The sequence below is a fragment of the Ambystoma mexicanum genome, chromosome 7q, assembly GCF_040938575.1.
Source record: "Ambystoma mexicanum isolate Mex_15411 chromosome 7q, UKY_AmexF1_1, whole genome shotgun sequence".
Classification (NCBI taxonomy): Eukaryota; Metazoa; Chordata; class Amphibia; order Caudata; family Ambystomatidae; genus Ambystoma; species Ambystoma mexicanum.
The window spans coordinates 851,257,825-851,281,620 of NC_090941.1; the positions used below are offsets into that span (position 1 = coordinate 851,257,825).

General features: G+C 47.3%; 1 protein-coding gene across 4 annotated transcripts in view; it reads right to left on the reverse strand.

Moving 5' to 3' along the window:
* The window catches only part of CEP295 (centrosomal protein 295), a 721,329-nt gene extending 719,869 nt beyond the window's left edge, over nucleotides 1-1,460 (reverse strand). For 2 of the 4 annotated variants that reach the window (XM_069639288.1, XM_069639286.1), the window contains exon 1: nucleotides 69-243. The gene's annotated coding sequence lies outside the window, so the exon portion shown is untranslated. Of the gene's footprint in view, nucleotides 1-68; nucleotides 245-1,145 lie in introns of those variants that run through there. The other 2 variants (XM_069639287.1, XM_069639289.1) reach the window with 2 other exon arrangements.
* Nucleotides 1,461-23,796: the final 22,336 nt, after the last annotated feature.

Sequence of the window (23,796 nt, forward strand, 5' to 3'; positions counted from 1 at the left end):
CCTTCCCTGGAAGTAAGTCACAAGCACATAACCTCAGATTTAAAAGCAGAGCCCCCTTGCGATCTTACCAGCATCTATACGACGATCTGCAATTCCGTACTGAAGGAGAGATGCAAACAGGCGGCACAACAGCTGATCCAATGTTGTTGATACACTTTCAAGAAACTGTCGTTTCCTGCTAAAAGGAACATCATTTCCGCTGTTTGAACAGCCCGCCAATCGAAGCGGGAAAAAAAATCGCACTTTGCCTAAAGGTTGCGGTATAGACGCCTGACCACCGTAGGCGCCTTTGGCATAAAAGAAGGACTAAAGCAATAAGGAGCATGCCAAGAGAGTGTAAACTGAGCTGCCATGTTAGAATAGCTGTGTCTCAGTTATGCCGCAGCAGAACTGATCACAACACCGTAATAACACACGCAGATAAGAATATGGAAAACGATATATTGATAGTATTCATTTTGTTAATGATCATTAAAAATCATATATATTTTTTAAATAAAATAATTATAAAAAATACTGGTTAAATAACATCCGTAATATATATATATCTTTATTTCAGTGTGCAGTACATTATCAATCGATTGGACGAGTAGCCTTAAAGAATGATTACAGCACTATGCTACCCTGGTCAACATCAAAATCCTCCACTCCAGTGATTTCAAAGCATAGTGATAAACTGAAGAAGGGTTTAACACTGACCTTTACGTTAAGCATGTCAATCTCTTCTATCAGTGCCTGGTGTTGTCATATAATGCATTTTGTGATTAAATATTGTCATAATTTAAAAAAAACAATTAAATAAAAACTAACAAAACTTAGATATTGGTGATTATAAACAAGCAAGCAAACAAATGCTGTCCTGGATTTCCCCCTTATAAACCTGATGGTCTCTCCTGGGCCTCCACATGTTAGTGGGGAGGTCAGGCGATTCTAAACGTACAGCACAGCATGCAGTTAGAAGCACTAATGAAAGGGGCCACAGTCGCCACACGTCTCTCTCTCTGTAACTCTGCTCTGTCTGTTCTGGTCATCACTGCATCTTTATTTCCTGCCACTCTTTCCCCCTTCACGTGAGGTATGTATAAACACCACATTCGATTCCTCCCAAACTTGGATCTTCTGAATAAAGTAGTCTATGGACTCACTTGGGGGTGTCCATAAGTCTTTCTTGGGTTGGACGGGTCCTGGCATCTCTGGGCTTTTGGTGGTATACCCCATGTAGGACACGCAGTCGGGATGATGTTCGAGGTCTTTCCCGTATTCCATACCAGGTGTTGATTCTTCTCCCTTGTTCTCCTTCTTCTCTGCCTTCACCTGCATCATCCTGGAGGTGAGGGGGTGGCGGAGCCTCATTCTGCAAGGGTGGGTTGTCACTTGCCTGGGGTGTTCCTCGGGCAGATTCTGTGTCTCGGCTCCCGCAGGCATGTGTAGGAGTTGCTCTTTCCAGAGCGTTCAAGGTACCTTGTGGAAATGGGAGACGTTTCATGTTACTTTCCTGCCCTCTGGTGGCCGTTACCATTCTGTGATCGGAGTTGAGCACTATCCAGGAGCATGACTCATTTGACAGGGTCATTTCTTTTTGGGGGTGTCAGGTTCTTGACTAGCACAGTATCACCAGACTGGAATTCTCAGTGCTGTGCTCGACGAACATGGCTCTCTTTTTCATTCAGTTTCTCGTGTCTCTTCCATGAGTGGTGTGTCGAGTTCAGGGAGTACCCAGTTTGGGTGTAACAGCAGTTCAGCTTCAATAGATACCCCAAACATTAGTGCAGCCGGGCTGACTCGTGTGGGTGTGTGGGGGGTCTGCCTGTGTGACCTGAGAATCTATACACAGCTGGCAGCCACGGTTGTTGTTGGTCCTTTGCGATCATTATTGTCTTATTCAGTGACCCCCTGAACCTTTAGGCGCCTGCGTTTGCTTGCGGCCAATCTTCTGGTGGCTTATGCTGAGGCTTTTTAGGAACTGCCATAGTTCGCCGTAGTTCGCGGCTGGTAAAAGGGGGCCCATTGGCGCTCTTCACATTCCGTAGTATGCTCATGTATGGCAAACACTTTTTCCAGGGCAGTTATGACAGATGGGGCGTCTGTGAATTTAATGTGTCGACTTCTGGGTACCTACTGAATTCATCTATTAGGACAAATAGGGAGCTTTCTCCGGTGATAGTACAGAAGTCCACAATGACTGATTCCCACTTTGTGTTGCTTCTGGGCACATTTGCAATGGGTTCTGGCGCCATTTGTCTCCTTGATGATTGGCACGCTGCACAAGTATCAATTATTTCCACTACTCTACTCTGTATTTTTGGCATCCACACTCGAGACTTGAGATATGCTTGAGTTTTTACGATGCCCTGGTGTCTCTAGTGTGCTAGCCACAGGGCCCTCTCTTCTAGCACCTCTGGCAGGTTGATGCAGTGTCCCTTTAGTGCGACCTCTTCTTCCGACACAGTCAGTTCTTGTCGGATGCCAAACAAGGGCTGTAGTTTCTCTTATGCTGTTGTAGTGTGATGGGCTACTGCTGATAACGTTTTTCCAGTCTCCAGACGGTACAGAGTGTTTTGTGCGCTGGAGGCCGACATCTGCTTCAGTCTCTTCTGCTATTTCCTGTAGCGTCATCGCCTTCGGACGGATGCAAGCTACCTCGTGGCATACATGTTCTTCTGTTTCCTTGGCATGTTCTCTTTCTTGAGGGGTAGCTGGTCGTGGGTGGTGGGACAAGTAGTCTGCAGGGTTGTCCGCACCTGCTGGGTATATCACGTCAATGTTGAATGCTTGTAACTGCAGCATCCACTTCTCTAGGCGTGGTGGAGGGTGTGGGGCTGAGCCCTTGAACGTTGGTATTAGGGATTTATGGTCTGTAAATATCTTCGCCAGTTGACCCAAGAGGTAAACCTGAAAATTGCTGCATCCCCACAGAATTGAAAGTGCCTCCTTTTCTATGTGTGCGTCTTTTTGCTCAGCCTTAGTAAGCGCCCAACTGGCAAAAGCGACTGGGAATACGGTGCCCTCCTGATCGATTTGTGTCAACACAGCCCCTAGTCCTACCGGGCTAGCATCAACCAACAGTTCAGAGGGGCGGTTTGTGTCAAAAAGTGCCATCCTGGTGGTGCTCGACAGGGAGTCCTTTATCTGTTGGAAAGCGTGTTGGTGTTGTTTTGACCATTCCCATGGTTTCTTTTTGGGTTAGCCTTCTTAAGGGGACTGCGGTGGTGGCTAGGTCTGGGATGAATCTGGGACTGTATGTAGCCATTCCCATAAAACTCCTGATCTCCGATGCAGACGTGGGGGCTTTGGCTTCCTTGATATCTGTCACCTTGGCGTGGTCTGGTGACACTCCTTCCGCTTTGAACACGCAGCTAAAGAAATTCAGTTTACTCCTGCCAAATTCACACTTCTCTACATGTAGGATGAGGCCGTACTCCTCTAAGCATTGAAGGACTGCCGACAGCCAGTAATGGTGTTCTTCTGTTGTTGCTCCGTATACTAGGATGTCATCATTGATGTTCGTGGTGTCCGCAAGGCCATTCAGGACTTTCCAGATTTTGTTTTGAAAAACTTAAGCTGCTGAGGATATCCTGAAGTTCTGCCTCTGGTGTCTCCTGAGGCCTAGGTGGGATAAGAATGTTGTGATATAGCTTGATTCCTGGATTAGGCGCATTTGGTGATAGCCTGAGCGTAAGTCTAATTTACTGAAAATCTTTGCTCCTGTTAGATCTACAATTAGCTTGTCAATCTTTGGGGTCACGTGTCGTTCACGTCTGATGGCTACATTAGCTAGCCGCATGTCTATGCAGATTCTGACTGCGTTTGGTTGGTGTGGTTTTTGACTCACGACCATGGGGATACACATGGTGTCGGTCCTGAGGTATCCTCAATTATTCCTTGGGATTCAATCTTCTCTAGTTCTTTTCATTCCGCTTTGTGCAGGTGAAAGGGGACCCAGTGGTGTCTCACAGCCTTGAGTTTGATCATTGTATCAATGTGTAGTTAGACTTTTCTCCCTCGAAAGCATCCTATGCATTGGAACACCTTTCTGTGTCTTGCTTGAAGGTTGTCGTGGGCAGGTGTGTTGATGCTGAGCGCGAACTGCACTAGCATCAGCTTTTTGGCAGTACAGCAGGTCAAGAGTGTCTCCAACCCTGCATCTACCACATAGATATTGGCTCGGCACGTTGTACCGTTGTGTGTAAGGTCTAAGCGGAATTAGCCAGTCACTGGTAGCTACTTTTTGCATCTATATGCGGATAGCTGCACCCGCCTTTCTCGTGGTCAGGGCACCTGTTTGATTTTCTTGAACTTCAGCAGAGGAATATCGTTTACAACCTTGGTGGGGGGTCCCGTCAGTTAAGATGGTGCAGGAGGGTTGTCTGGACTCCTTTCCTCTGGGTTTATTTTTCTGGGGCTTGATGGTGATTATCATATGGACACGTTCCCCCTTCTTCTTCGGTCGATCCCTGTGTCTTTCCGGGGATGCCTCTTCCTCTAAGTTGTCATCTGTGTCACTGCTGCTGGGTGATATTCTCGCGGTGGCTATGGCCCTTGCCTTGCCTGTCTCCTTAGGTCTGGGGTCTAGCACCTGCGGTTGTTCGCTTCCCTTCCGAGGCGGTGGATTGAGGCAGACAGCAGGAAAATGATTCAGTCGCTTGCACTTGCGACAGGTGACCCCTAACGCTGGGCAGGGCTTTCCTATCTGCCAGGGTTCTGCCGTCCTGGCATCTGTACGAACGTGGTGTTGGCGGGTCGTTTCCTATCTGGTCTTCCTCTGACCGCTGCTATCTCTTCCTCCTTCTGGACATTGTCAAGTGGAAGCCGTTGCATGGCGGCCTCCATGAGGTTGCAACTTGATCATCAGTGCGTTCTCGTTGTCTGTCCATGGCCAGGATACAGTCTAGGGGGACGTTCTTCTCTGAGAGCACAGCCCTCAGCGGTTTGTCTGATGAGATCCCATTGGCAGACAGCAAATTCCTCATCTGGTAATTTGCATCCTAGCGCCATTTCCCTGAGGCACGTGTGGAAATCATCGATGTTTTCTTTTGCCCTTTGTAGGGTCATGCAGAATTGTAATCTTTCATAATCAGGGTTTAACTCAGGTTTGAATTTGTTGTTCAGTGCTGCCTTCGCTGCATGATAATCATCTGTTGCACCTCTGTTAGGCAGAGTGTTGAACACTGTGAGTGCTAGGGCGCCAAAGATATGTAATAGCAAGGTGCACAGTTTCTTTGCTACCGTTATATCCTTAGCTTGAATTTTTATTTCAAATTGTTGGACCCATTGTAAAGACCGGAGGGGGGGTCTGTACTTCCGCTCTCTATATGGTAGAGGAGAGGCACAGAGGACCCCTGCCAAGATTCTCTATTGTGGTAGTAATGGACAAGCAATCAAGGCCTAGATTCTCAGGAGGTGATGCAAGCTGGTTCTTAAGTACAGTGTAGTCCCCAAGCACCCACAAAGGAATGTCCACACACTGTATCGGTTAAAACACAGTCTTTATATAATTAATATTCAGGGTCACGTACACTATCACGATAACTCACTTTGTACTCCGAAAATCAACAATGGTAAATATATGCAGTTCTAAAGTGGTACCACTAACGTTATCAGATCTCATTAAAGTGCATACGGTCAGAATGACACACAGAGCAAAATAAAGAGGAAACCAGCAGTAGAGAGAGGAAGGAAAGCAAGCTGGTTAAGCAATTGGCAGAATACTGGTCACTACCGTTAAACACAGTTCTGTGTGGAGATCCCCCCCCACCTGGGCAACCTGTAGAAGAAAGATACAAGCCCAGTCCATATATTGTTCACCCTAGACTTTCCAATAGTTCTGCAACCCCAAAGTACCTTGGCGTTGTAGCGTTCCTTGTCGGGGAATCGACCGCCCTTCTTGAGTGTCCTCCCTTTCAGGCAGGAGTAACGTCCAATGGAGAACAGGTCGAAATATGATGGTGAAGTGGCCGCGTCGTTCCTAGCGGTGCTTGTTGACGGGGAAGCGTAAACGTCCTGCAAGGAAGAGGCGGCGGGGCACCTCGGGGTCGATAGTTCTGGACCGCAAAGAGGTTGAAGAACTGTGGCCCAGCAAGGGCGTCGAGTCGTCGGCATCTCTGTGGTCCTTGGGTGGCGAGAAACCTACTGGTGGATGCTCCTCAGCGCGTCGACGGTCAGGCCTTCTCCAGCAGGATACAGCGGCGACGATGCGGACGAGAACGTCCGTGGATCAATGAAGTTCTTAGGCAAACGGGAGCACAGCGGCTCCAGTCATCAACGGCGGTCGTCGACAGTGGCGGACAACAGTCCAGGCGCTTCTCCTTGGAGTTCCGCAGCAGTCCCCGTATCGGGTTGGCAGCCTGTCGAAGGTCTGTCTACCAGGGCGCTTAGGCAAAGATCAGCTGTGCACGATGGTCCCTCGTAGCTCGGGAAGAGGGCGCCTTACCAGGTCCTCTCTTGGTCAGTTCTTGGAGGCACGACAGCTTTCAGATCGTGAAGCAGAGCAACAGCAATTCTTCTCGTCCAGCGGGACTTCAAGATCAAGCTTCAGTTACTCCAGTTACTCGTCGTAGTGGACTTCAGCTTCTGAACACGATTCCTAGCAGTGAGAGGTCCCCAGATATACTGTTGATCTGCTATTCATTCCGCTGGGTCACACTAAAGCATCCAATCACGACTATGGGCATTCAGGCAGGCAGGCAGCCAATCAGGCACACGGTGCATTCAGGCCATTCACTTCTCTCCAGACACTCACAACAAGTTATGTGTATTGGGACAAGTACCGAGCCATTCAACATTCCATACTGCATTCATACCGGTTTCGGGGAGGGCTGTCTCAGCCATTGTGTCAAACACCAGATACTAGACACCCACAACATAGAATGCATATTCCTCACACACTCCATTCACCCAGGTCCCACCCACAGGCGTCCCCACAACATACGGTCGTTGAGAAGGCTCCAGCCAGTCTGGTCGCCACTTCCCCACACTACCATATATGGAACTTCCACCCAACAGCCAGTCAGGGGGAAGGGACAGAGGCAGGGCTTCCCGGGACTTCGGGAAGATCAAGGTAACAGGTGATGGAAGGCAAGATGCCATGGGGGCCATTTTGTCTCCATCAGGAATCTACCGATTCCAATGACAGGGCCTGGGCATCCCAAAATGGAGGACGCTCAGGGCACCAGTCATTTCAGCACGGAGCTGCCACCAGCCCATACCCTACTCTGCGGGCCACACACAGGTGCCCAAAAACATACACTAGGGGCACAGGGGTGCACCGCTACCCATGGGTGCCATAAGGGTATCCCATGGGTCTGTTCACCAAACCAAAAGAGAGAGCTGCACCGCCAGGAGTCCCACATGACCTCCTGTGTGGAAAACATGACAGAACACACAATTAAAAGCAGTAAAGGACAAGGATACGGTAGCCCTGTCCCTCTGATGCATTTCCAGCATCACACCCATATCTCCCAACATAAGGCTGCGCCTGTGGCATAATGGTCAAACGGTCTCATAAATGTCCCATGCGTGGCATCTGGTCCCGGTATTGGCCCCTCCACCCTCACTGAGCATCTCCTGGAGCTTCTGCTGATGCCCTCCCTAGTTGGGCTACTCTGTGGGCTTGCCACAAGTACAGGTGATATGATATGATAGGTTATTTACAACGCGCTTAATACCCAGAGGTTTCTCCGCATGGACCCGGGGATCGAACCTGTGGTGCTCAGTGTCGACTTGCTTCTAAGGCGAGCACGTTGCCCCTGAGCTATCCTTCCGAGACAGGTGCGTGTGTGTGTCCTCAAATCCACTTGCTGCATGTTTCTCAGGGGCCAGGGGCTCAGCAGCCTTGTTGTCAATGATATGGTGCCCCTCCCTCACGTTCTCTCCTCATGTAGGCCGGCGTGCTGTGGCACATTTCTCCTTCTCCTGCAATTCTGAACATTCCGGATGAGCTGGCAGCTGCAGCGTGGAGCTACTGATTCTGTCAGTTGGAGCGGAGCACACGTGGAGTCGGTTAACCTTCGTCGCCAGTGTGATGTTCTCTCCCCAAACCCTGGATGTCAGTGGGGAGGTGGGGGGATTCTAAACGTACAGCGCGCGCATGCAATGAGGAGCCCTAATGAAACGCGATCACACACATCTCTGTGTTACTCGGCTCTGCCCGTTTCCGGTCATCGCTGCATCTTTGTTTCCTGTCACTCTTTTCCCGGTCACGTGATGTGGGCTCCCCCTCACTCGGGGTATGTATAAATATCACAAAGCCTACAAGTCCCAGAATGTAATGTAAAATCAATGCTGGAATAGTGTCTCCAGAATGGAATGGATAATGTTGGCATGGATAGATGGTAGACCAGACACAGACCTCGTGGCTACAAAGTCGAGGGGGTCCATTTGGGCTACCACTTATCCTCCTTTGGTTAGGAGGGAACAATGTCCTTTCATTGCGGGCCATTTTTTTGCTGGGTTTTTTACTGCAAATGTTTTATCGAAAAAAACCCATATCATTTCTTTTGAGGGGGGGGTTAAAAAATCATATATATGGGATGTGGGTTTTTGGTAATAGATATAAACTGAAAGGTAATGGGGGTTGGTCAAGGACCCCCGCCAAAATGAAATCCCCCAAAAATGTGATGGTTTTTTTTGATAAAAATTTTGCGGTAAAAACCCAGAGAAAAAACATCCCGCAATTAAATGACATGGAACCGGTTAGGAGCCAGCCTCAGGGAAAATATGAGCTCACACAATGGCAGGGTATATTTTGTTTAATCTGGAATCTAAGCACAGCTATTAGGTCATTACAGAATCATAGTCCTGTTGCATGAGGTCCAGTCGGACTGTGGGGCATGCACGTCTTAGCCTTGGGACACAGTCCTGGCTGTTAGTATAATAGGAGCAGTTGAGTAGTTGTCCTCTGTGGAGTCTGCAGGCGTTATCTATCTATCTGGTGGTGGTGGTTGGTGTTATGTTCCCTTAAGACAGGTGGGGTTGACATGTCACCACATCAGGAGAATAAAAGGAGCGTTGCGTGACATGGCTGGTAGAGCACGAGCAGATCCGATTACGAATGCACCCTGTCTCAGTGTTCGTTATTTCAGGGACGCCACAACCAGGAAGGAAAAGGAGGAGACAGCCCAGGTGCACCGTACAAATTCAAAATGTGGACACTCCTGTCCTCATTGATACAAGGGCATGTGAGGTGTCAGTAATGTGAGGCAGACAACTGCTTGTAGTTCTGTGTCAAGACCAGAGGCTCGGATTCCTGAGGCTTGGGTTATGCTCTACTCTTCTCTTTACTTCTCGAGCAGCATGTTAAAACAACACAACATCAAAGAAACGACAATAACCATATTAAAGAAGTCATTTTGTAGATTTAAATTGATAGGGTGAAAAAGTCCATGTGACCCTGCCTTCCAATCACAGTGCACCTGGGGCTATACCACCCCTAACTGACTGATCTTCCTCTTTCTTCCTCTTTCTTTGTTGCTCGAGCAGGAGATGAGTGCAGATTTATTTCCTCTATCTAATTGTGTGCATTCCATGTGTGAATGCACTTAATAGCTTAGTCGCGTTCAACGCTGCATTCTACAGCAGTGCGCATGCTAGCAAGGTGGTAAATTAGCTGCTTTCTGCCCTCCTGAGGCAACACGGGGCTCCTGAGCACCAGCGTCTTAGGGCAGTAAGTACAGTAGGAGCACAAGGTCTTGGGACGGCAGAGGCCATGGAGGGGAGACTCCCTCCTCAAGCCTAGACGAGGACAGCTGGGCGGACCCCTCGGAAGAAAGTGCAGAGCCAAGGGAAGATCCTTCATCAGACACAGAGAAACCATGCAAAGCAATGAAAAAAAGGAAGAGGCTGGAGGAAGAATAGCAGGACCTTTTTGATACAAATAGCTTCTTATCTGGGGAAACGCCTGCAAACCTACCTAGACAAGGAGGCCAGAAGCAAGCTAAACACTGAGTGTCCCGGCCTCGTCTCCCAAATAAGGTAGCAGAGACACCAGAAATAGACACGCGAATGCTCAACTTCGTAGGGCGCCATCAGAGAGACATTAAGAAGGGGATTGACCGGTCCCAGAGGGCATGTCAAGATAAGGTGTTGGATTTGGCCGGGCCGCTCACCAAGATCTGGCAGATGGCAGAGGAAGCCAAGCATCAGAGCCAGGCCGTGGATCTGAATGTCCTTGCAAGCTGGGCGCAACAGGAGATTTGCCTCTCAGGAAATGCCAATTGCGCTCTAGCTATCGAACAAAGGAGGTCTGTCCTGGTGCGGATCGATTCAAACCTCAGAGAGCTTGTCTCGAAGGAGGCTCCAGGAGATGCAAAAGGGAAGCTGTTCAGCGACAGCTTCATCAAAGACATGAGCAAGTTCATAGGGACCTTTGCAGTGCTGGACAAAGCTCAAGCCTCCTTAAAGAAGGTCTTCGGGAGCTGAGATTTTGCAAGGGCTGGCAGAGGCACGGGCTGCTCGGCCAGCCACACCTTTGGTTACAGGTATCCCTCCAGGAGAAGCTGGTGAGAGGAGGATCACAAGCCCAATCCATTCTTCCCAATCGAGGGGGAGAGGAAGAGTTAGGGGCTGCAGACACAGCGCCAAGCAGCAACCCGGCAACTCAGGTAAGGTCTCTGCTTGTGCCATGCGGTGACCTAGCAGGCACGAGTGCACTACCAGTGGGGGGCAGGCAAGAGCAGTGCGCACGCCGGTGGTTAGACATTACCAAGGACGCTTAGGTGCAGTAGGCAGTGGAAGGTTTCTGTCTATATTTTTATCAGCAGCCCGCCGAAGCGAAGTTGCCGAGGCCCATAGTGTTCTCTGCCAAGATGAACAGCTGCTAGGAGAAGAGATTGCACAGCTGTAAACGCAAGGGAGTGATAGCAGCAGCACGAGAAAGTCCCAGCTCATTTGTAAGCAACAAGGCACAGTGCTGCGTTCTGCTGAAGATGGACAATGTCTCTGCAGTTGAATACATCAATCAGCTAGGGGACACGAGGATCATGATGCTAGCAGAGCTAGCAAAAGATTTCTGGAACTTGTGCCTGTGGAACAACGTCAACATGACAGCAGAATATCTCCCAGGGCTACAGAACCAGGTGGCCAATTGAAACTCGAGATACCTCAGGGACTCCAGCGATTGGCAGCTGGATCGAGCAGTGTTCCTAGAGATCATGGCGAGGAGGGGGCCCTGCCAGATAGATCTGTTTTCCTCCAGGCTCAACAGGCAGTTCCAGTGTTTTTGTAGCTGGAGGCCGGACGTATGCACAGGGTATGCCTTCCCACCGTTTGTGATGATAGCGCAAATTCTGGCTGAAGTGAGGAGGCAGAAGGTGAGTCTGTTGTTTATCGCTCCAGACTGGAGAGGGCAAGCCTGGTTTCCCAACCTGCTAGAGTTGTCTGTTGGCTTCCCATTCTGCTGCCTCGGGTTCCATCAATACTGCAGGGCCCAGCAGCAGAGATGCACCCGTTAGTTCAGGCAGACAATCTGAGCCTGATAGCCTGGAAGGTCCCTGGGCAGCCTGGTCTCTCGGGAGATACTGGGCAATTTATCGGAGAATCCGGCGTCAGGGACTAAGAAAGCATATAGAGTAATCTGGGGGAGATGGCGTAGCTGGTGCCTGGCTCAGGATATTCATCACGCTAGAGCGGATGTTGTCCACTTTGTCAATTTCTTGGCCGGAATGGTTGCGCAAGTTAAAGCATACAGGACGGTCAACACAGCACCCTCGGCCGTAGCAGCAGGGCACGAGCAGGTGGGAGGCCTTTCCATTGGGGAGTATCCACTGGTGTGCAGGCTACTCAAATGAGTTATAGCCTTGAGGCCTCCAGCACCTAAATACTCACAGGTGTGGGATGTGAAGCTAGTTCTAAGACTTTTTCAATCATGGCCAGTGAATGAGAGCCTTTTGCACAAAGCCCCTTCTGCTACGCTTGCATCCTTATTTTGCCTTATCTCATGTAAGAGAACGTCAGAGCCTTGGAAGTGGATAACAAATAATTTTTGCCTTCAGGGGTGACTTTCCATGTCACCAAGAGGACCAAGACCGGGATTAAGGAAGTTACCAATCCGGCTTTCCCAGATCAACCAAACTTGTGCCCGGTCAAGTGTTTGGTGGCTTACCAAGCCATGACAGCTGTAGTTAGACCGCAGGGTCAATCCCGGTTGCTACTAGCATTATGGAAGCCTTTCAAAGCTGTGTCCATGGCCAATCTGGCTAGATGGTTGCGGTGGTTCATGCAGCAGGCATGAATTAATATCGAGGCTTACGTAGCCCACTTGGTCCGAGGGGCCATGGCCTCCAAAGCATTCATCGTAGGGGCATGCGTGGAACACATTATGAAGGCAGCCGACTGGTCTAACGCATCAGTCTTTAAGACCATCTACTTCAGGCCAATTGAGCAAGTGTCAACCTTGGTGGTAAGTAAGCTTAAAACAAGCATCTTCCGAGCCTCCGGTCTTGACATAGAATTCAGATTTTCGATACTATTGATACAGAAAGTCATAATTCTATTACAAACACAGAGGTAAAGGATTATCCCACCTAGGCAATTCGCGTAGAGGTATGCATGTGGCGTATATATGTGTAGCATGACAGTTTGTTCTGGTTTGCAATTGCCCGCCCATAATCTTAGCTTTCAGTAAGTGGTGTTATCTACTGGCATTTTCATGCAGGTTCGGAGGCCAAGCTAGCGGGCTCGTGAAGTAACAGGATAAGTTTGTTTGGTTTGAAGCGTTTACCGGTTGGAACGCCAAGTTCAGTTGACGGCAGCAAAAGAAAGAGGAAGAAGATCAGGCAGTTAGGGGTAGTCTAGCCCCAGGTACACCGTAATTGTAAGGCATGGCCACATGGACTTCTTCACATTTTCAACTTAAAACTCCAAAAGGACTTTGTTTATATGGTCCTTGTGTTTTTTTTATATTGTCTTGTTTTGACAGTTGTTTTAACGTGCTGCTCGAGAAGTAAAGAGAAGATTAGAGCATAATCCTTTGCCTCTCTGTCTTTAATAGATTTATGACTGTCATGACCCACAGAACGCGCCCCTTTTGGACTTCATGGTCCTTAATCACAACGGGGCTTGCACTCCTTGGTACTTCCAACATGGCCGTCTAACGTGAAATGCCCTCCTCGGTCTTCACGTCGGACGTAGCGTAATCTACAAATAGACCGCGCCCCTGCGCGTCTCATTGCTATTGCAAGTAGCGACTAGACGTGTGCTCCGTAGTTTGCTGAACTGTTATCCTGGTTCCTGGACCTTCTAATTCTATTCCCTTTCCCCTCTTCCTTGCTTCCTGGACCCGTGTGCCGTGCTTGCGCACCTTCTTCGTTTCCTGGATCCCCGGAGTATCTGAATCCCGGAACTCTGAACGCACGCTTTAGCAAGAAGATGCTCGCGCGTGCTTCTACAAGACCAGGTCCGTGCGTAAGAAGACACCACCCAAGAAATCCTGCAAGGATCGCTCTCAGGTGAGAAAGGGGGAATTCCGTGACAATTACTTTCTGTAACAAAAGTATGGACAATCTGAATTTTCTCAGTATGACATTTTATTAATGAAAGCAAATGCAAAGAAAACCTAACAAAGCCTACTGTAGCAGGGAGTTCTCTACCTAGTGTAGGGTCTAAGGGAAAACCTCTTAGCATACACAAAACTGGCCCTCACAACAAAAAACAAAACATTGAAAGTTAATCATAAACAACATAAATAAATGATTACCAAATAACCAGTGACTTGGATAACTTCCACTCGATCTTGGTAGACCCCTTTCACAGGAATATCCAAAGACAATCTCTCACAAAGAAAAGTAAAGTCTTGAAACAGTTCTTGAAAGTTACAAAGAAACAAAAGTTCATCCAAGCAAAAATACACTGGGAACAGTTCTTTCTCCGTTGGTTGAAAGGTTCCCTTTCCAATTTCCACAAAGAAAACAGCACAAGTGGTAATCCTGGATAACCTCCTTCCAGGATAGATTTAACAAAGTTCAAAACAAAAGTACCACTTTGTCTTCAACAACTGTCCATCCTTTTGTAACTTCTTCAGCGTCTTTGGTATAACCTGTCAGAATGCTTCTTCTAAGGGGGTTGCTTTTCTCTTGACAACTCCCTTCTGCTAATGGCACTGTGAAAGCCGACTCATTTGCTTCACAGTGTACTACTGCTTCAACCACCTTCAATATAATGTTCTCTAACAATATTGTATACAATCAGAGTTTTGTTAGCTCTGCTGCAACCTGTACTTTGAGGATTTATTATGCAACTTAAAGACAAGAATCTTCAACCTCAACAGGTAGGCAAGGCACTATTCCTTCCTATGGTAAAAGGAAGGGGCAGCCTATTTGCCTTTTCTGTCTCTCTTACAGCTACCACTGGAATCTGCCTTGGCTTCTAGACTGCTTCTCTCTGTCAGCTTCAACAGTCTCAGCTTTACAGATTGTTGATCAGTTCTTTTAACAAGCACCCAGCTCCTTGCCCCAGCTATATATGCACTCTCTTGTTTCCAGCAGTTACCACAAAGCTGTATTGCCACTCTTCCAGCCTTGGATAACCTTGTCACTTATCAGAGGACACTGGATTTGTAACAACTTTGACAACTTCAAAATAAAGAGCTGGTTTCATATTAGAAAGGATGTGCCTACTGGCTTGAGTAATGCTTGCTCTTCTTGTTACTTCAGCAACTTCTACAAGTACAAGGTTCTTGTTCTGGATGTTACAAGATTCGGGTTTCACAAGGGAAATAGAATTAGGTACACGCGACCACTCTATGATGGAGAATTTCAACTTTAAAGACTGTAAAGACTTGCGTTCCCTTGCTTTAACGTGAATCGGGAATCACCATCATTCATACGTGACCTTTCTTTGATGTAAGAGTTCTTGTAAAAAATCGGGAAAGTCAGCCGCTACCTTTCGAGTGATTACAAACCATTGATCTCCCTCTTAATTGGAGACACGCGACCCCCTGTAGTAAATTTATTTACTACAACAATGGAAAAGAGAAGACCTTTCTTAAATGCGAGCACTTTGAGTTGTGTTCAATGTGCGTGTGATACATTTCCTTTGTTGTCAAGACTTCCCACGGCAACAAAGAATTACTCACTTCTTCTTTATGCACATTCTAATTGAGCTGGTTACAGTTACCGGCAAGGAGTTTTCAGTCAATTGGAGTCCAGAGCTTCACTCACCGGCTCCAAAAACACTGTGGTTGCAGGTGACTTCCACTTCTTGACTTTTACTTCCTGCTACTACTACTTCAGGCACTGTTGGGACCCACACCCCTCTGCAGCACAGGTGCCTTTGATCCAGCCTCGACCACGGAGAGTCTCCTTCGCTCCTACCTCCCACAGCTTGCTTCGTCACACAGGTCTTCGGTAGCTGCACAACTTCGTCACAGTCCCTGAGAGGTTTTGGGACACATAGTTCATTTTAAAGAAATGTGGTTTTTCCGCTTCTTTTACACTTTTAAGGGTGGTTTTAATTCCCTTAATATTTTTAGAAGAGGGATTGTGAGGTTTAACCTTTTTAGAAAAAGATGGTGTAGAAAATGCTCCATTTCGGTCATTCCTTTTGGTATACCTTTTGGCATTGAGGAAGATGTTTCATTTTAGGGATACAAACGACCTGTTCTTTTGATACAGCATGTTGCAGGGTTACAACCTTGGAATTTATCCTTTCAGCCTCACTAGGAGGTCGAGATATATCAAAGTGACAATAAGCCAGTTCTTTTTAACTCAGTGGCAATAGTATCCCTCTTAGAGGAGAAATACTGTGTCTCGCCCCACGGAATCTCACGACCACCCTGAGCCTTGTCTCCACCCAGGTGATCCTCCCGAAGTAAACCGCCCCAGGATTGGGATCAGGAAGCATCTGCCCTCTCGTGGGCACCTCGCAGGAGACTTGAGGCAGACCTTTGGAGAGGGATCCGAAGGCTTCCCCACAGGCATCTGTCAATTTGATGGCACAATCACATTATAAAGAACTGAGTAAGCCTCCAACATTGACTTACACCCAGGTTCACATATTTAAGTTTGGTGGAACCAAACGCCTGTCCTTGGAGGCTATGCTTATCACCAACGTTCAACATTAAAGCTAAATTCCTTGTGACCAAAGTCAGTGAGGACACTTTACTTGGCTGTGCAGCAGCTGAGGTCATCAAGAGTGTAAACTTCGTATTTGGAGTATATGTTGAGGACATTCAATCTCTTGGTAAAGTGGTTTAGTTCAGATTTCCAGGTACAGGAACTGTGAAAGGAGCGACCATCCATCTACATATTCATGAAATCGTCCAGCCAGTTGCCTTCAAACACAGAATGATATCATTCCATTTATGTGAACAGGTGGAACAAGAAATTGGGAAGCTGGTGGAAATGGACATAATTGAGCAGGTGGATGGTACAACACTGTGGGTCTCCCTGATTGTGGTGGCACACAACCCCAAGCAGTCTAACTCACTTTGAATATGCGTAGACATGTGCCTGCCAAACAAGGCCATAGAGTGACACATCAAGCCGACGATTGACGACATAGTGTCTGATCTATAAGGGGCTGTGTTCTTCTGGAAGTTAGGTTTGAGGGCTGGTTACCATCAACTTGTTCTCCACCCTTCATCTAGATATATCACCATGTTCACAACCCACAAGGGTCTCTATCACTATAAAAGATTGCGGTTTGGGGTATCATCAGCTGCCTTCCCCAGAACACAGTGAGAGGTGCTCCCACTCGGATAACAGGGGCAATTAATAGTGCCCATGGCATTTTGGTGTTCATCAAGACTGAAGTGGTACACCCTGAACATCTGGAAAATGTTCTGGAACAGATCCAATCACTGGGACAGAGGTTACACAAAAAGTGCATCTTCTTACAAAGAAGATTAGAAATCTTTGGGTTCATTTTCCGAAACGGGAATATCTCAGCAGACTCTACCAAAGTAAAGGGCATCCAGAGCACCAAAGCACCTGTAGTAAATGTATCAAAGGTAAGGAGCTTCTTAGGTATGGTTACCTACTGCGGGTGGTTCATCAACAACTTGGCCACTGTGAGGAATCCTGTGGAGTCATCACCCAACAGCACCCTAAACTCTCCTCCCATGTGGCCTGGGGAAGGCAGCCGCTACCTGAGCCTAACCTTGGAGAGAGTATCACATGGGAGTAGACAGCTATCAGGGGGAAGTGGTGACTCAGCTAGGAGAGACACAGTATTCATCTTCTGAGGATGAGAGTCATATTATTCCCAGATACCTAATGGCATGATATCAATGTACAAGTCCCTCCCATATACCTACTCAAAGAATCTGTCATGGAAAATCATTCAGACAGAATAAGGTCAGTGTTGCAGGGGGTCAAGAATCAAATGTTAAATCCTTTAATGGTCATGATTCTGCATTGGGTAGAAGTTCTCACTCCAAGGCGGGATCACAAATCTTTCTCCCAACCTCCCCTCACCCTGATAACTCTCAGTATATAAAACAGTCGAACTTAACTGAGTATAAAAAGATCAATACAATTGTGGAGTTCAGTACCCATAATGCTAATGGTACTGGGATGAGGAAGAATGGCTCAGAGGCAGTGAGGATTAAGAATGCTCTTAACCAAAAAGTGCCATCTAGTCGTTACAGACCAGGGCACCTGAGCGAGACAATTAAATCCCAAAATGAGGTCCAGCTGAAGGAAGGAGCGGAAGGAGATGTAGAAGGCAGCAAGGAAGGCGTTGCTGAAGAAGAGGCTGTCTAAGGTGCAGGAACAGTTACTGAGAGAAGTACGCCACTGGAAGCCGTCATGAAAAGGGCAGACGAATGGCCTTGCAGAGTACACACAGCGGAAAGCAGCGTGTTCAGAAGAAGAGCAGCTGATGAGTAGATGTGCTCCCAATTGAGCACATGGCGTGCCGGTGAATGAGAAGCCGCAGGAAACCAACAGAGCTGTCAGAACTCCAAGAGAGAAACACGCAGCCCAGTGGAGGTTTACGGAAGCTGGTGAGAGAGGGAACAAGACGCCAGAGGTCAGCCGCAACAGCCGACTGCAAGAAGGAGACACCAGAGAAAGCCAATGAGTTGGCCAAATGCTAATGCTGACCGAATGAGACAGTTATTAAAAGCACATAATTATGAGTATCGAACAATTAAAGAAACAAAGCAGAAACCATATAACTTTGAATACCGATCAATTAAAGAAGCTGAGTAATAGTGACAAGAGCGTTAGTCCCCTTATATGGGACTACAATTGGGGAAAGCTCATAACCAGCATTGCCAAGAGGCTGTGAGAAAACCACCCTAAAAGTAGAAGGGCATACATCCCTGTATTGGAGATATCAATTGGGGAAAGCCTATAACCAGCATTGCGAACAGCCAAGAGACTGTGGAACCATACAGAGGCGATAAGGGTGCAAATCTCAGTTTTTGCGATATCAATTGGGGAAACTTGTAACCCAGACTGCCAACAGACAAGAGTTTGTCAAGAAGTAGTTAAAGGATAGTTCCGGGACTTTTTTTTTATTGTCCCTACGGTTCGGCCATGTGTTTTTAAGCATAAATCGGTAGATCGTAGAAAACTTTCCTAGGGACCTTACCCGACTTTTCGTCCATTAACGCACTCGAAATCAGCCGCCATTTTCTGATAATCCTATCATTTCCCCCCATCGCCCTGGCTCACCTGCTTTTGCGGCACTAAATCAAATCCCCCGCCCCTGAGCCTGACATCAGCAGACGCGTACCACCCATTTCCCAACGCCAAAGCACGTTTCGTGTCAACAATCGCTGCGCCTCAGCTAATGAAGTGTCGCCATGGAAATCGCAGGACGCCTCTTTCCTCAATAAGTATAAACACACCGTTTCACAACACACAGCAGCAGATTTTCGATTCCATTACTCTCTCTGTGTTACTTTGAGTATTCTGTGACTCGTTTCTGTGCTCTGGTCAGCTACCTTCGCCGCTTCTAGGCCTTGTGAACACCTGTACCATCTCTGTAAATTATTTTACTTTCTTTACCACACAATGGCTACAATAATGCCGTATATGTACGAGCCCGAGTACACCGAGGAAGAACTACTGGAAAGGCAAGCACGCGAAAACGATGGGGATTCGGACGGCAGTTGGGAGGACCAGTCAACGGATGAAGAGCCTGGACCATGTCGCATGGACGGCGTCTCCACCTGGTGCACGTGCAATCGGTGCGAGCTAATGCCAACTGAGGAGGAGAACTGCTGCTGCCGTGAAAATTCCGGGTGCTTGGCCTACATTTCGGAAGGCGAGCCAAGTCCGCAATGCATCACCGAGCTGCCAGAGTTCAGGGAAGCCTGCCTCTCACGGACCGTGTTGAGGATGATGATGGTGCTTATGCACGAACTTCGCAGCACTGTTCGTCCGCGTAATCCGAGTAACGAGTAAGTATACTCTGGTTGTGATGTCAGTGATGCCACTACTATTTCATGGTCGTCTCCCACATATAAAATGACATCTACATATCATTCGAATGCATGTAAATTGGTTCCATATTGTGCATTTTCTAGATAGAATTTTTTTCAAAGCAGAATGACATTTTTTACCTGAATCGACAGTGATAAGAAAGTTTTGTCATTTTAATACAGTTTGCATCTTTCATTTTCACAGGTGGTACAGGCTGGTGGCCTATCGTTGCTTCACTTGGTGGTTTCACGGGAGGCTCGGACACCGCGTTCGGAGAGTAATACCTGCCTGTGCGGTACTTGCCATTAGACAACATTTCCCCAGCGACAGTGGACAATACCGCGGATTTTCCCTGGATGTGCTGCAACCGGAACTTTACAATGTGTAATGTTTATTATTTATGTTCAATTGAAATTAAGATCTAAAATAAAACCCAACATATATTTTAACAATGGTTGTTTTGATTTTTTAAATGGATCTAGTGTGTCTCCATTGAATAGTCTTCCTGTGCCTTGTCTTGTCACACCACATGTCTCCGGCCAGCATCCTCCCTCACGCTGGCCGCCCACCTTCAATCCACATAACCGTTGAACCCATATGCAGCAGACATACATATGTTATTTTGCGGGTTGGCATCAAGCCTCCCGGCCTTGCCTCCTCCCCCAAAAATACTTACCACACCACTTTGTTCAAGCGTTGGCAATAAAAGGCCGTTGGATTTTATTGATACAAAACATGGTTATAGGTAAATAATCAATATGGTTGATCATAATAAATCATCCTTTTGGGCACCGGGTACAGAGATGACCCCCTCTGGCCCGTGCCGCCTTGCCACCACAGGCCAGCCTGCTGCTGACTAACTGCCTAGGCATCCAGGGTCTCCAGGGTGAACTGCACCCATATATTCTCCTGGGAGGGTGAGGTATTTATAAACTCACCCCCTGCCTTCCATGTACTAGATCCTGCAGCCTGCCTCTTACATGCAGTTAGATGGCCTCTCCTTGGTGAGGCCCTGCGGCAAACAAGTCTTGTCTGCACGACCACCGCCCCAATCCACCCCCCCCCGCCCTATCAAAGGCAGTTCGCACCGGGGTACTTGTGCTGGCAAGTGGAGCTGTCAGGGAGCGATAAAGGCCAAGAGGTGCCAAAGACCATGTACACTTCAAAGTGGTCTATAGAGCATGTGTTGTTGTTCCCATGTCTACCTCCAGACCCCGTGTCTCCTGCCAAGCATCCCCCCTCACGCTGGACGCCCCCCTGCAATCCACATAAGTGTGTCTCCATTCACGAGTCTTCCTGTGTCTTGTCTGCACGACCACCGCCCCAATCCACCCCCCCCCCGCCCTATCAAAGGCAGTTCGCACCGGTGTACTTGTGCTGGCAAGTGGAGCTGTCAGGGAGCGATAAAGGCCAAGAGGTGCCAAAGACCATGTACACTTCAAAGTGGTCTATAGAGCATGGGTTGTTGTTCCCATGTCTACCCCCAGACCCCGTGTCTCCTGCCAAGCATCCCCCCTCACGCTGGACGCCCCCCTGCAATCCACATAAGTGTGTCTCCATTCACGAGTCTTCCTGTGTCTTGTCTGCACGACCACCGCCCCAATCCACCCCCCGCCCTATCAAAGGCAGTTCGCACCGGGGTACTTGTGCTGGCAAGTGGAGCTGTCAGGGAGCGATAAAGGCCAAGAGGTGCCAAAGACCATGTACACTTCAAAGTGGTCTATAGAGCATGGGTTGTTGTTCCCATGTCTACCTCCAGACCCCGTGTCTCCTGCCAAGCATCCCCCCTCACGCTGGACGCCCCCCTGCAATCCACATAATGCCACGACATATACACGTCATTCACAAACACACCCCTGTTTCGAATTCTTTATAACCCACTTCATATTTGTAATGAGAACTTCTTTGCACTTTGCTAGTCAACCCGTGAAGGTGCTGGTTATCTGCTCTTCGTCTCTGTGAACTTCCGTGACCACTTCGAGGAAACTCGTCAGTTTGCAACCTGTGAACTGCTCCCTGTTCTACGACAAGAAACTACTCTGATCCCTGCATCTAACTGTTTGTTCGTCAAGGTAAGGCCATGTACCGTAATCATTTTGCGTCCAATTTCTTTTCGTTCAAGACAGTACATGCAAGGAACTAGTCACATGTTCTGAGTTTAGTCAAATTATTTTTCTATTTTTTTAAAGTTATTCAAATACTTATCCGCATGTGAATAACGTGTATAGTTCCAAGAACCAAAACGAACCTTGCATTGAACCTTTCATGTGTCATTTAATTTTTAAACACATTGGTATTCAAAGAGAATTGTTGATCTTTACTTTTCAGAACTTTCCACAATGCCTGCCTGTTCCATTGGCGGTTGCCCTTCGAAGACCCATAATAAATCTGAAGGTACTATAATGCATGTTTTCCCTAAGACAATAGATCAGATAAGAGAATGGGTCCGATATTGCGGATATCCACCGTCTGAGCTTGAAAGTAGAGTCCTAGAAGTCTTTGCGGACAAGAGGGGTGATCGATACCGCATCTGCAGCAGGCACTTTAGCTCAGACATGTACTCCACATCATTGCTAATAAAGAAGAACACACCGCGAGCGAAGCGAAAATTGCTCTCAACCGCTATTCCCACTCTATTCGTCCACATCCCTCCACTGGTGAGTCAAGTTTACGTATTTATCTCTCGGCCTTGCGGTAGTGTGTAGCATTAGCTAACAATAATTTCCCCATTTATGTATCCACTCAATATGAAGGCGGAAGATTCTCCATCCGTGTCGTTATTGCAGTCATCAGCCACTTCAAGCGCCTATCGGGTAATCTTACTTAGCTATTCTGCCACTGACTTGTTTTAGGCATGTAAATCAATAGTTTTAATTTATCGTGTGATTATTTTACCTAATGGTACACCCTTGTACTCGTCCTGTAGTCTTTGTTTTCAGTTTTAATTATTGTTATCCAAAATAATGCAAGTACTGTCTTTCAGGGAGATGCTGAGGAGTCCAACACATTGACGACAACCGTTGATGTCACTCAGATGCTCGAGGTACGTTTCCGGACAGTTCCATCGATGGAGATCATCAGATCTTGCATTCTTGTAGCGTGATTGTTACACACAATGTTTCCTTCGTTTTTAGCCATTGATATGTCCTTCTGTCGTCGCCCTCCTATGTGTCTTCTTTTTTCAATATTGTGTTCATTACTGATGAAAGTCCTATGTTTCAGGGAGTCGATGGAGCATTAGTCCAAGAAGAAGGGGGAGCATGCAGTTACGGGTCGGCGCAACAGCTTGCAGAAGTGTGCACCGCAGTTACATCGTCCCTTGATGTTCTTATGCATTTCGAGGTATGGATACTGACAGTTCGATCAAGCGAAATCATATTACGTGATTACATCCGCTATACTTCCTTCTTTATTAACGCAAGTACTATGTTTCAGGGAGATGACGGAGCTTCTTCTACAAGAACATCACCCCTAGTAGTTGATGCAGATCTCTGGGTGGTGACACTTCCAACGATCGAGCAAATCGAATCATATTTAGATATCCATTATTTATTTTAGACAACTGATCATTTGTGCAGGTCTATTTAGATGAGCCGTTGACGCCTGCACAAAGTTTATGTTCTTTTTAACAAAATAGAAAACCATACTAATGCAATTACTGTGTTTCAGGGAGTCACTGAAGCATCATCTTCAATAATATCATCAATGGAAGTCTATGAGGAGCCCGAGGTATGGATCTTGACAGTTCCATCTAACTAGATCAACAATGTGTGAATAATTGTCGTTTGAATGTTCTACACAAAGCGTTCATTCGTGTTTTGCTATTGAGATGTACGTGGGTATTGGTCCCCAAGTACATTTTGTGTTTTCAATATTATTATACATACTAATGAAAGTTCTATGTTTCAGGGAGTCGATGGAGCGTCAGTGCGTGATGGATGTGCTTATCATGAAAATATAGTCGTTGCAGCGCAAGAGGAAGTGAAGACATGCACACACGAGTCGGAGCAACAGCGTCCCGATGTTGAAGTTCGAGGCAAGAAAGTTTCAAAGAAAAGAAAGCAAAAGAAGGTTAGTGTCCTGGTCACTATATTATGTTGTTTTTCACTGTTAATAGTTCAATACTGTAAGTTGTGTTTAAACTGAACATCCCTTTTCCAATCTGTCCTCTAGTTGCGAGTGGGTGTACGAACTAGATCTACACAGACAGTGAAGCGAACGAGAGATGTTGCTTGTCAAACCTTTTGGCAGGGACTTGAGACTGGAGATGCATCGTGCCAATGGGAAGAATATGAAGTGATTGACAACGGAGCTATACCACATCCAGCCATTGATAGTGAATGTCCTCCTGGTAGTTCGGATGCAGTCGGAGATCAATTCACAGAATCCACACCCGCAAAAACTAAGACCGCGAGAAAGTTGAAGAAAT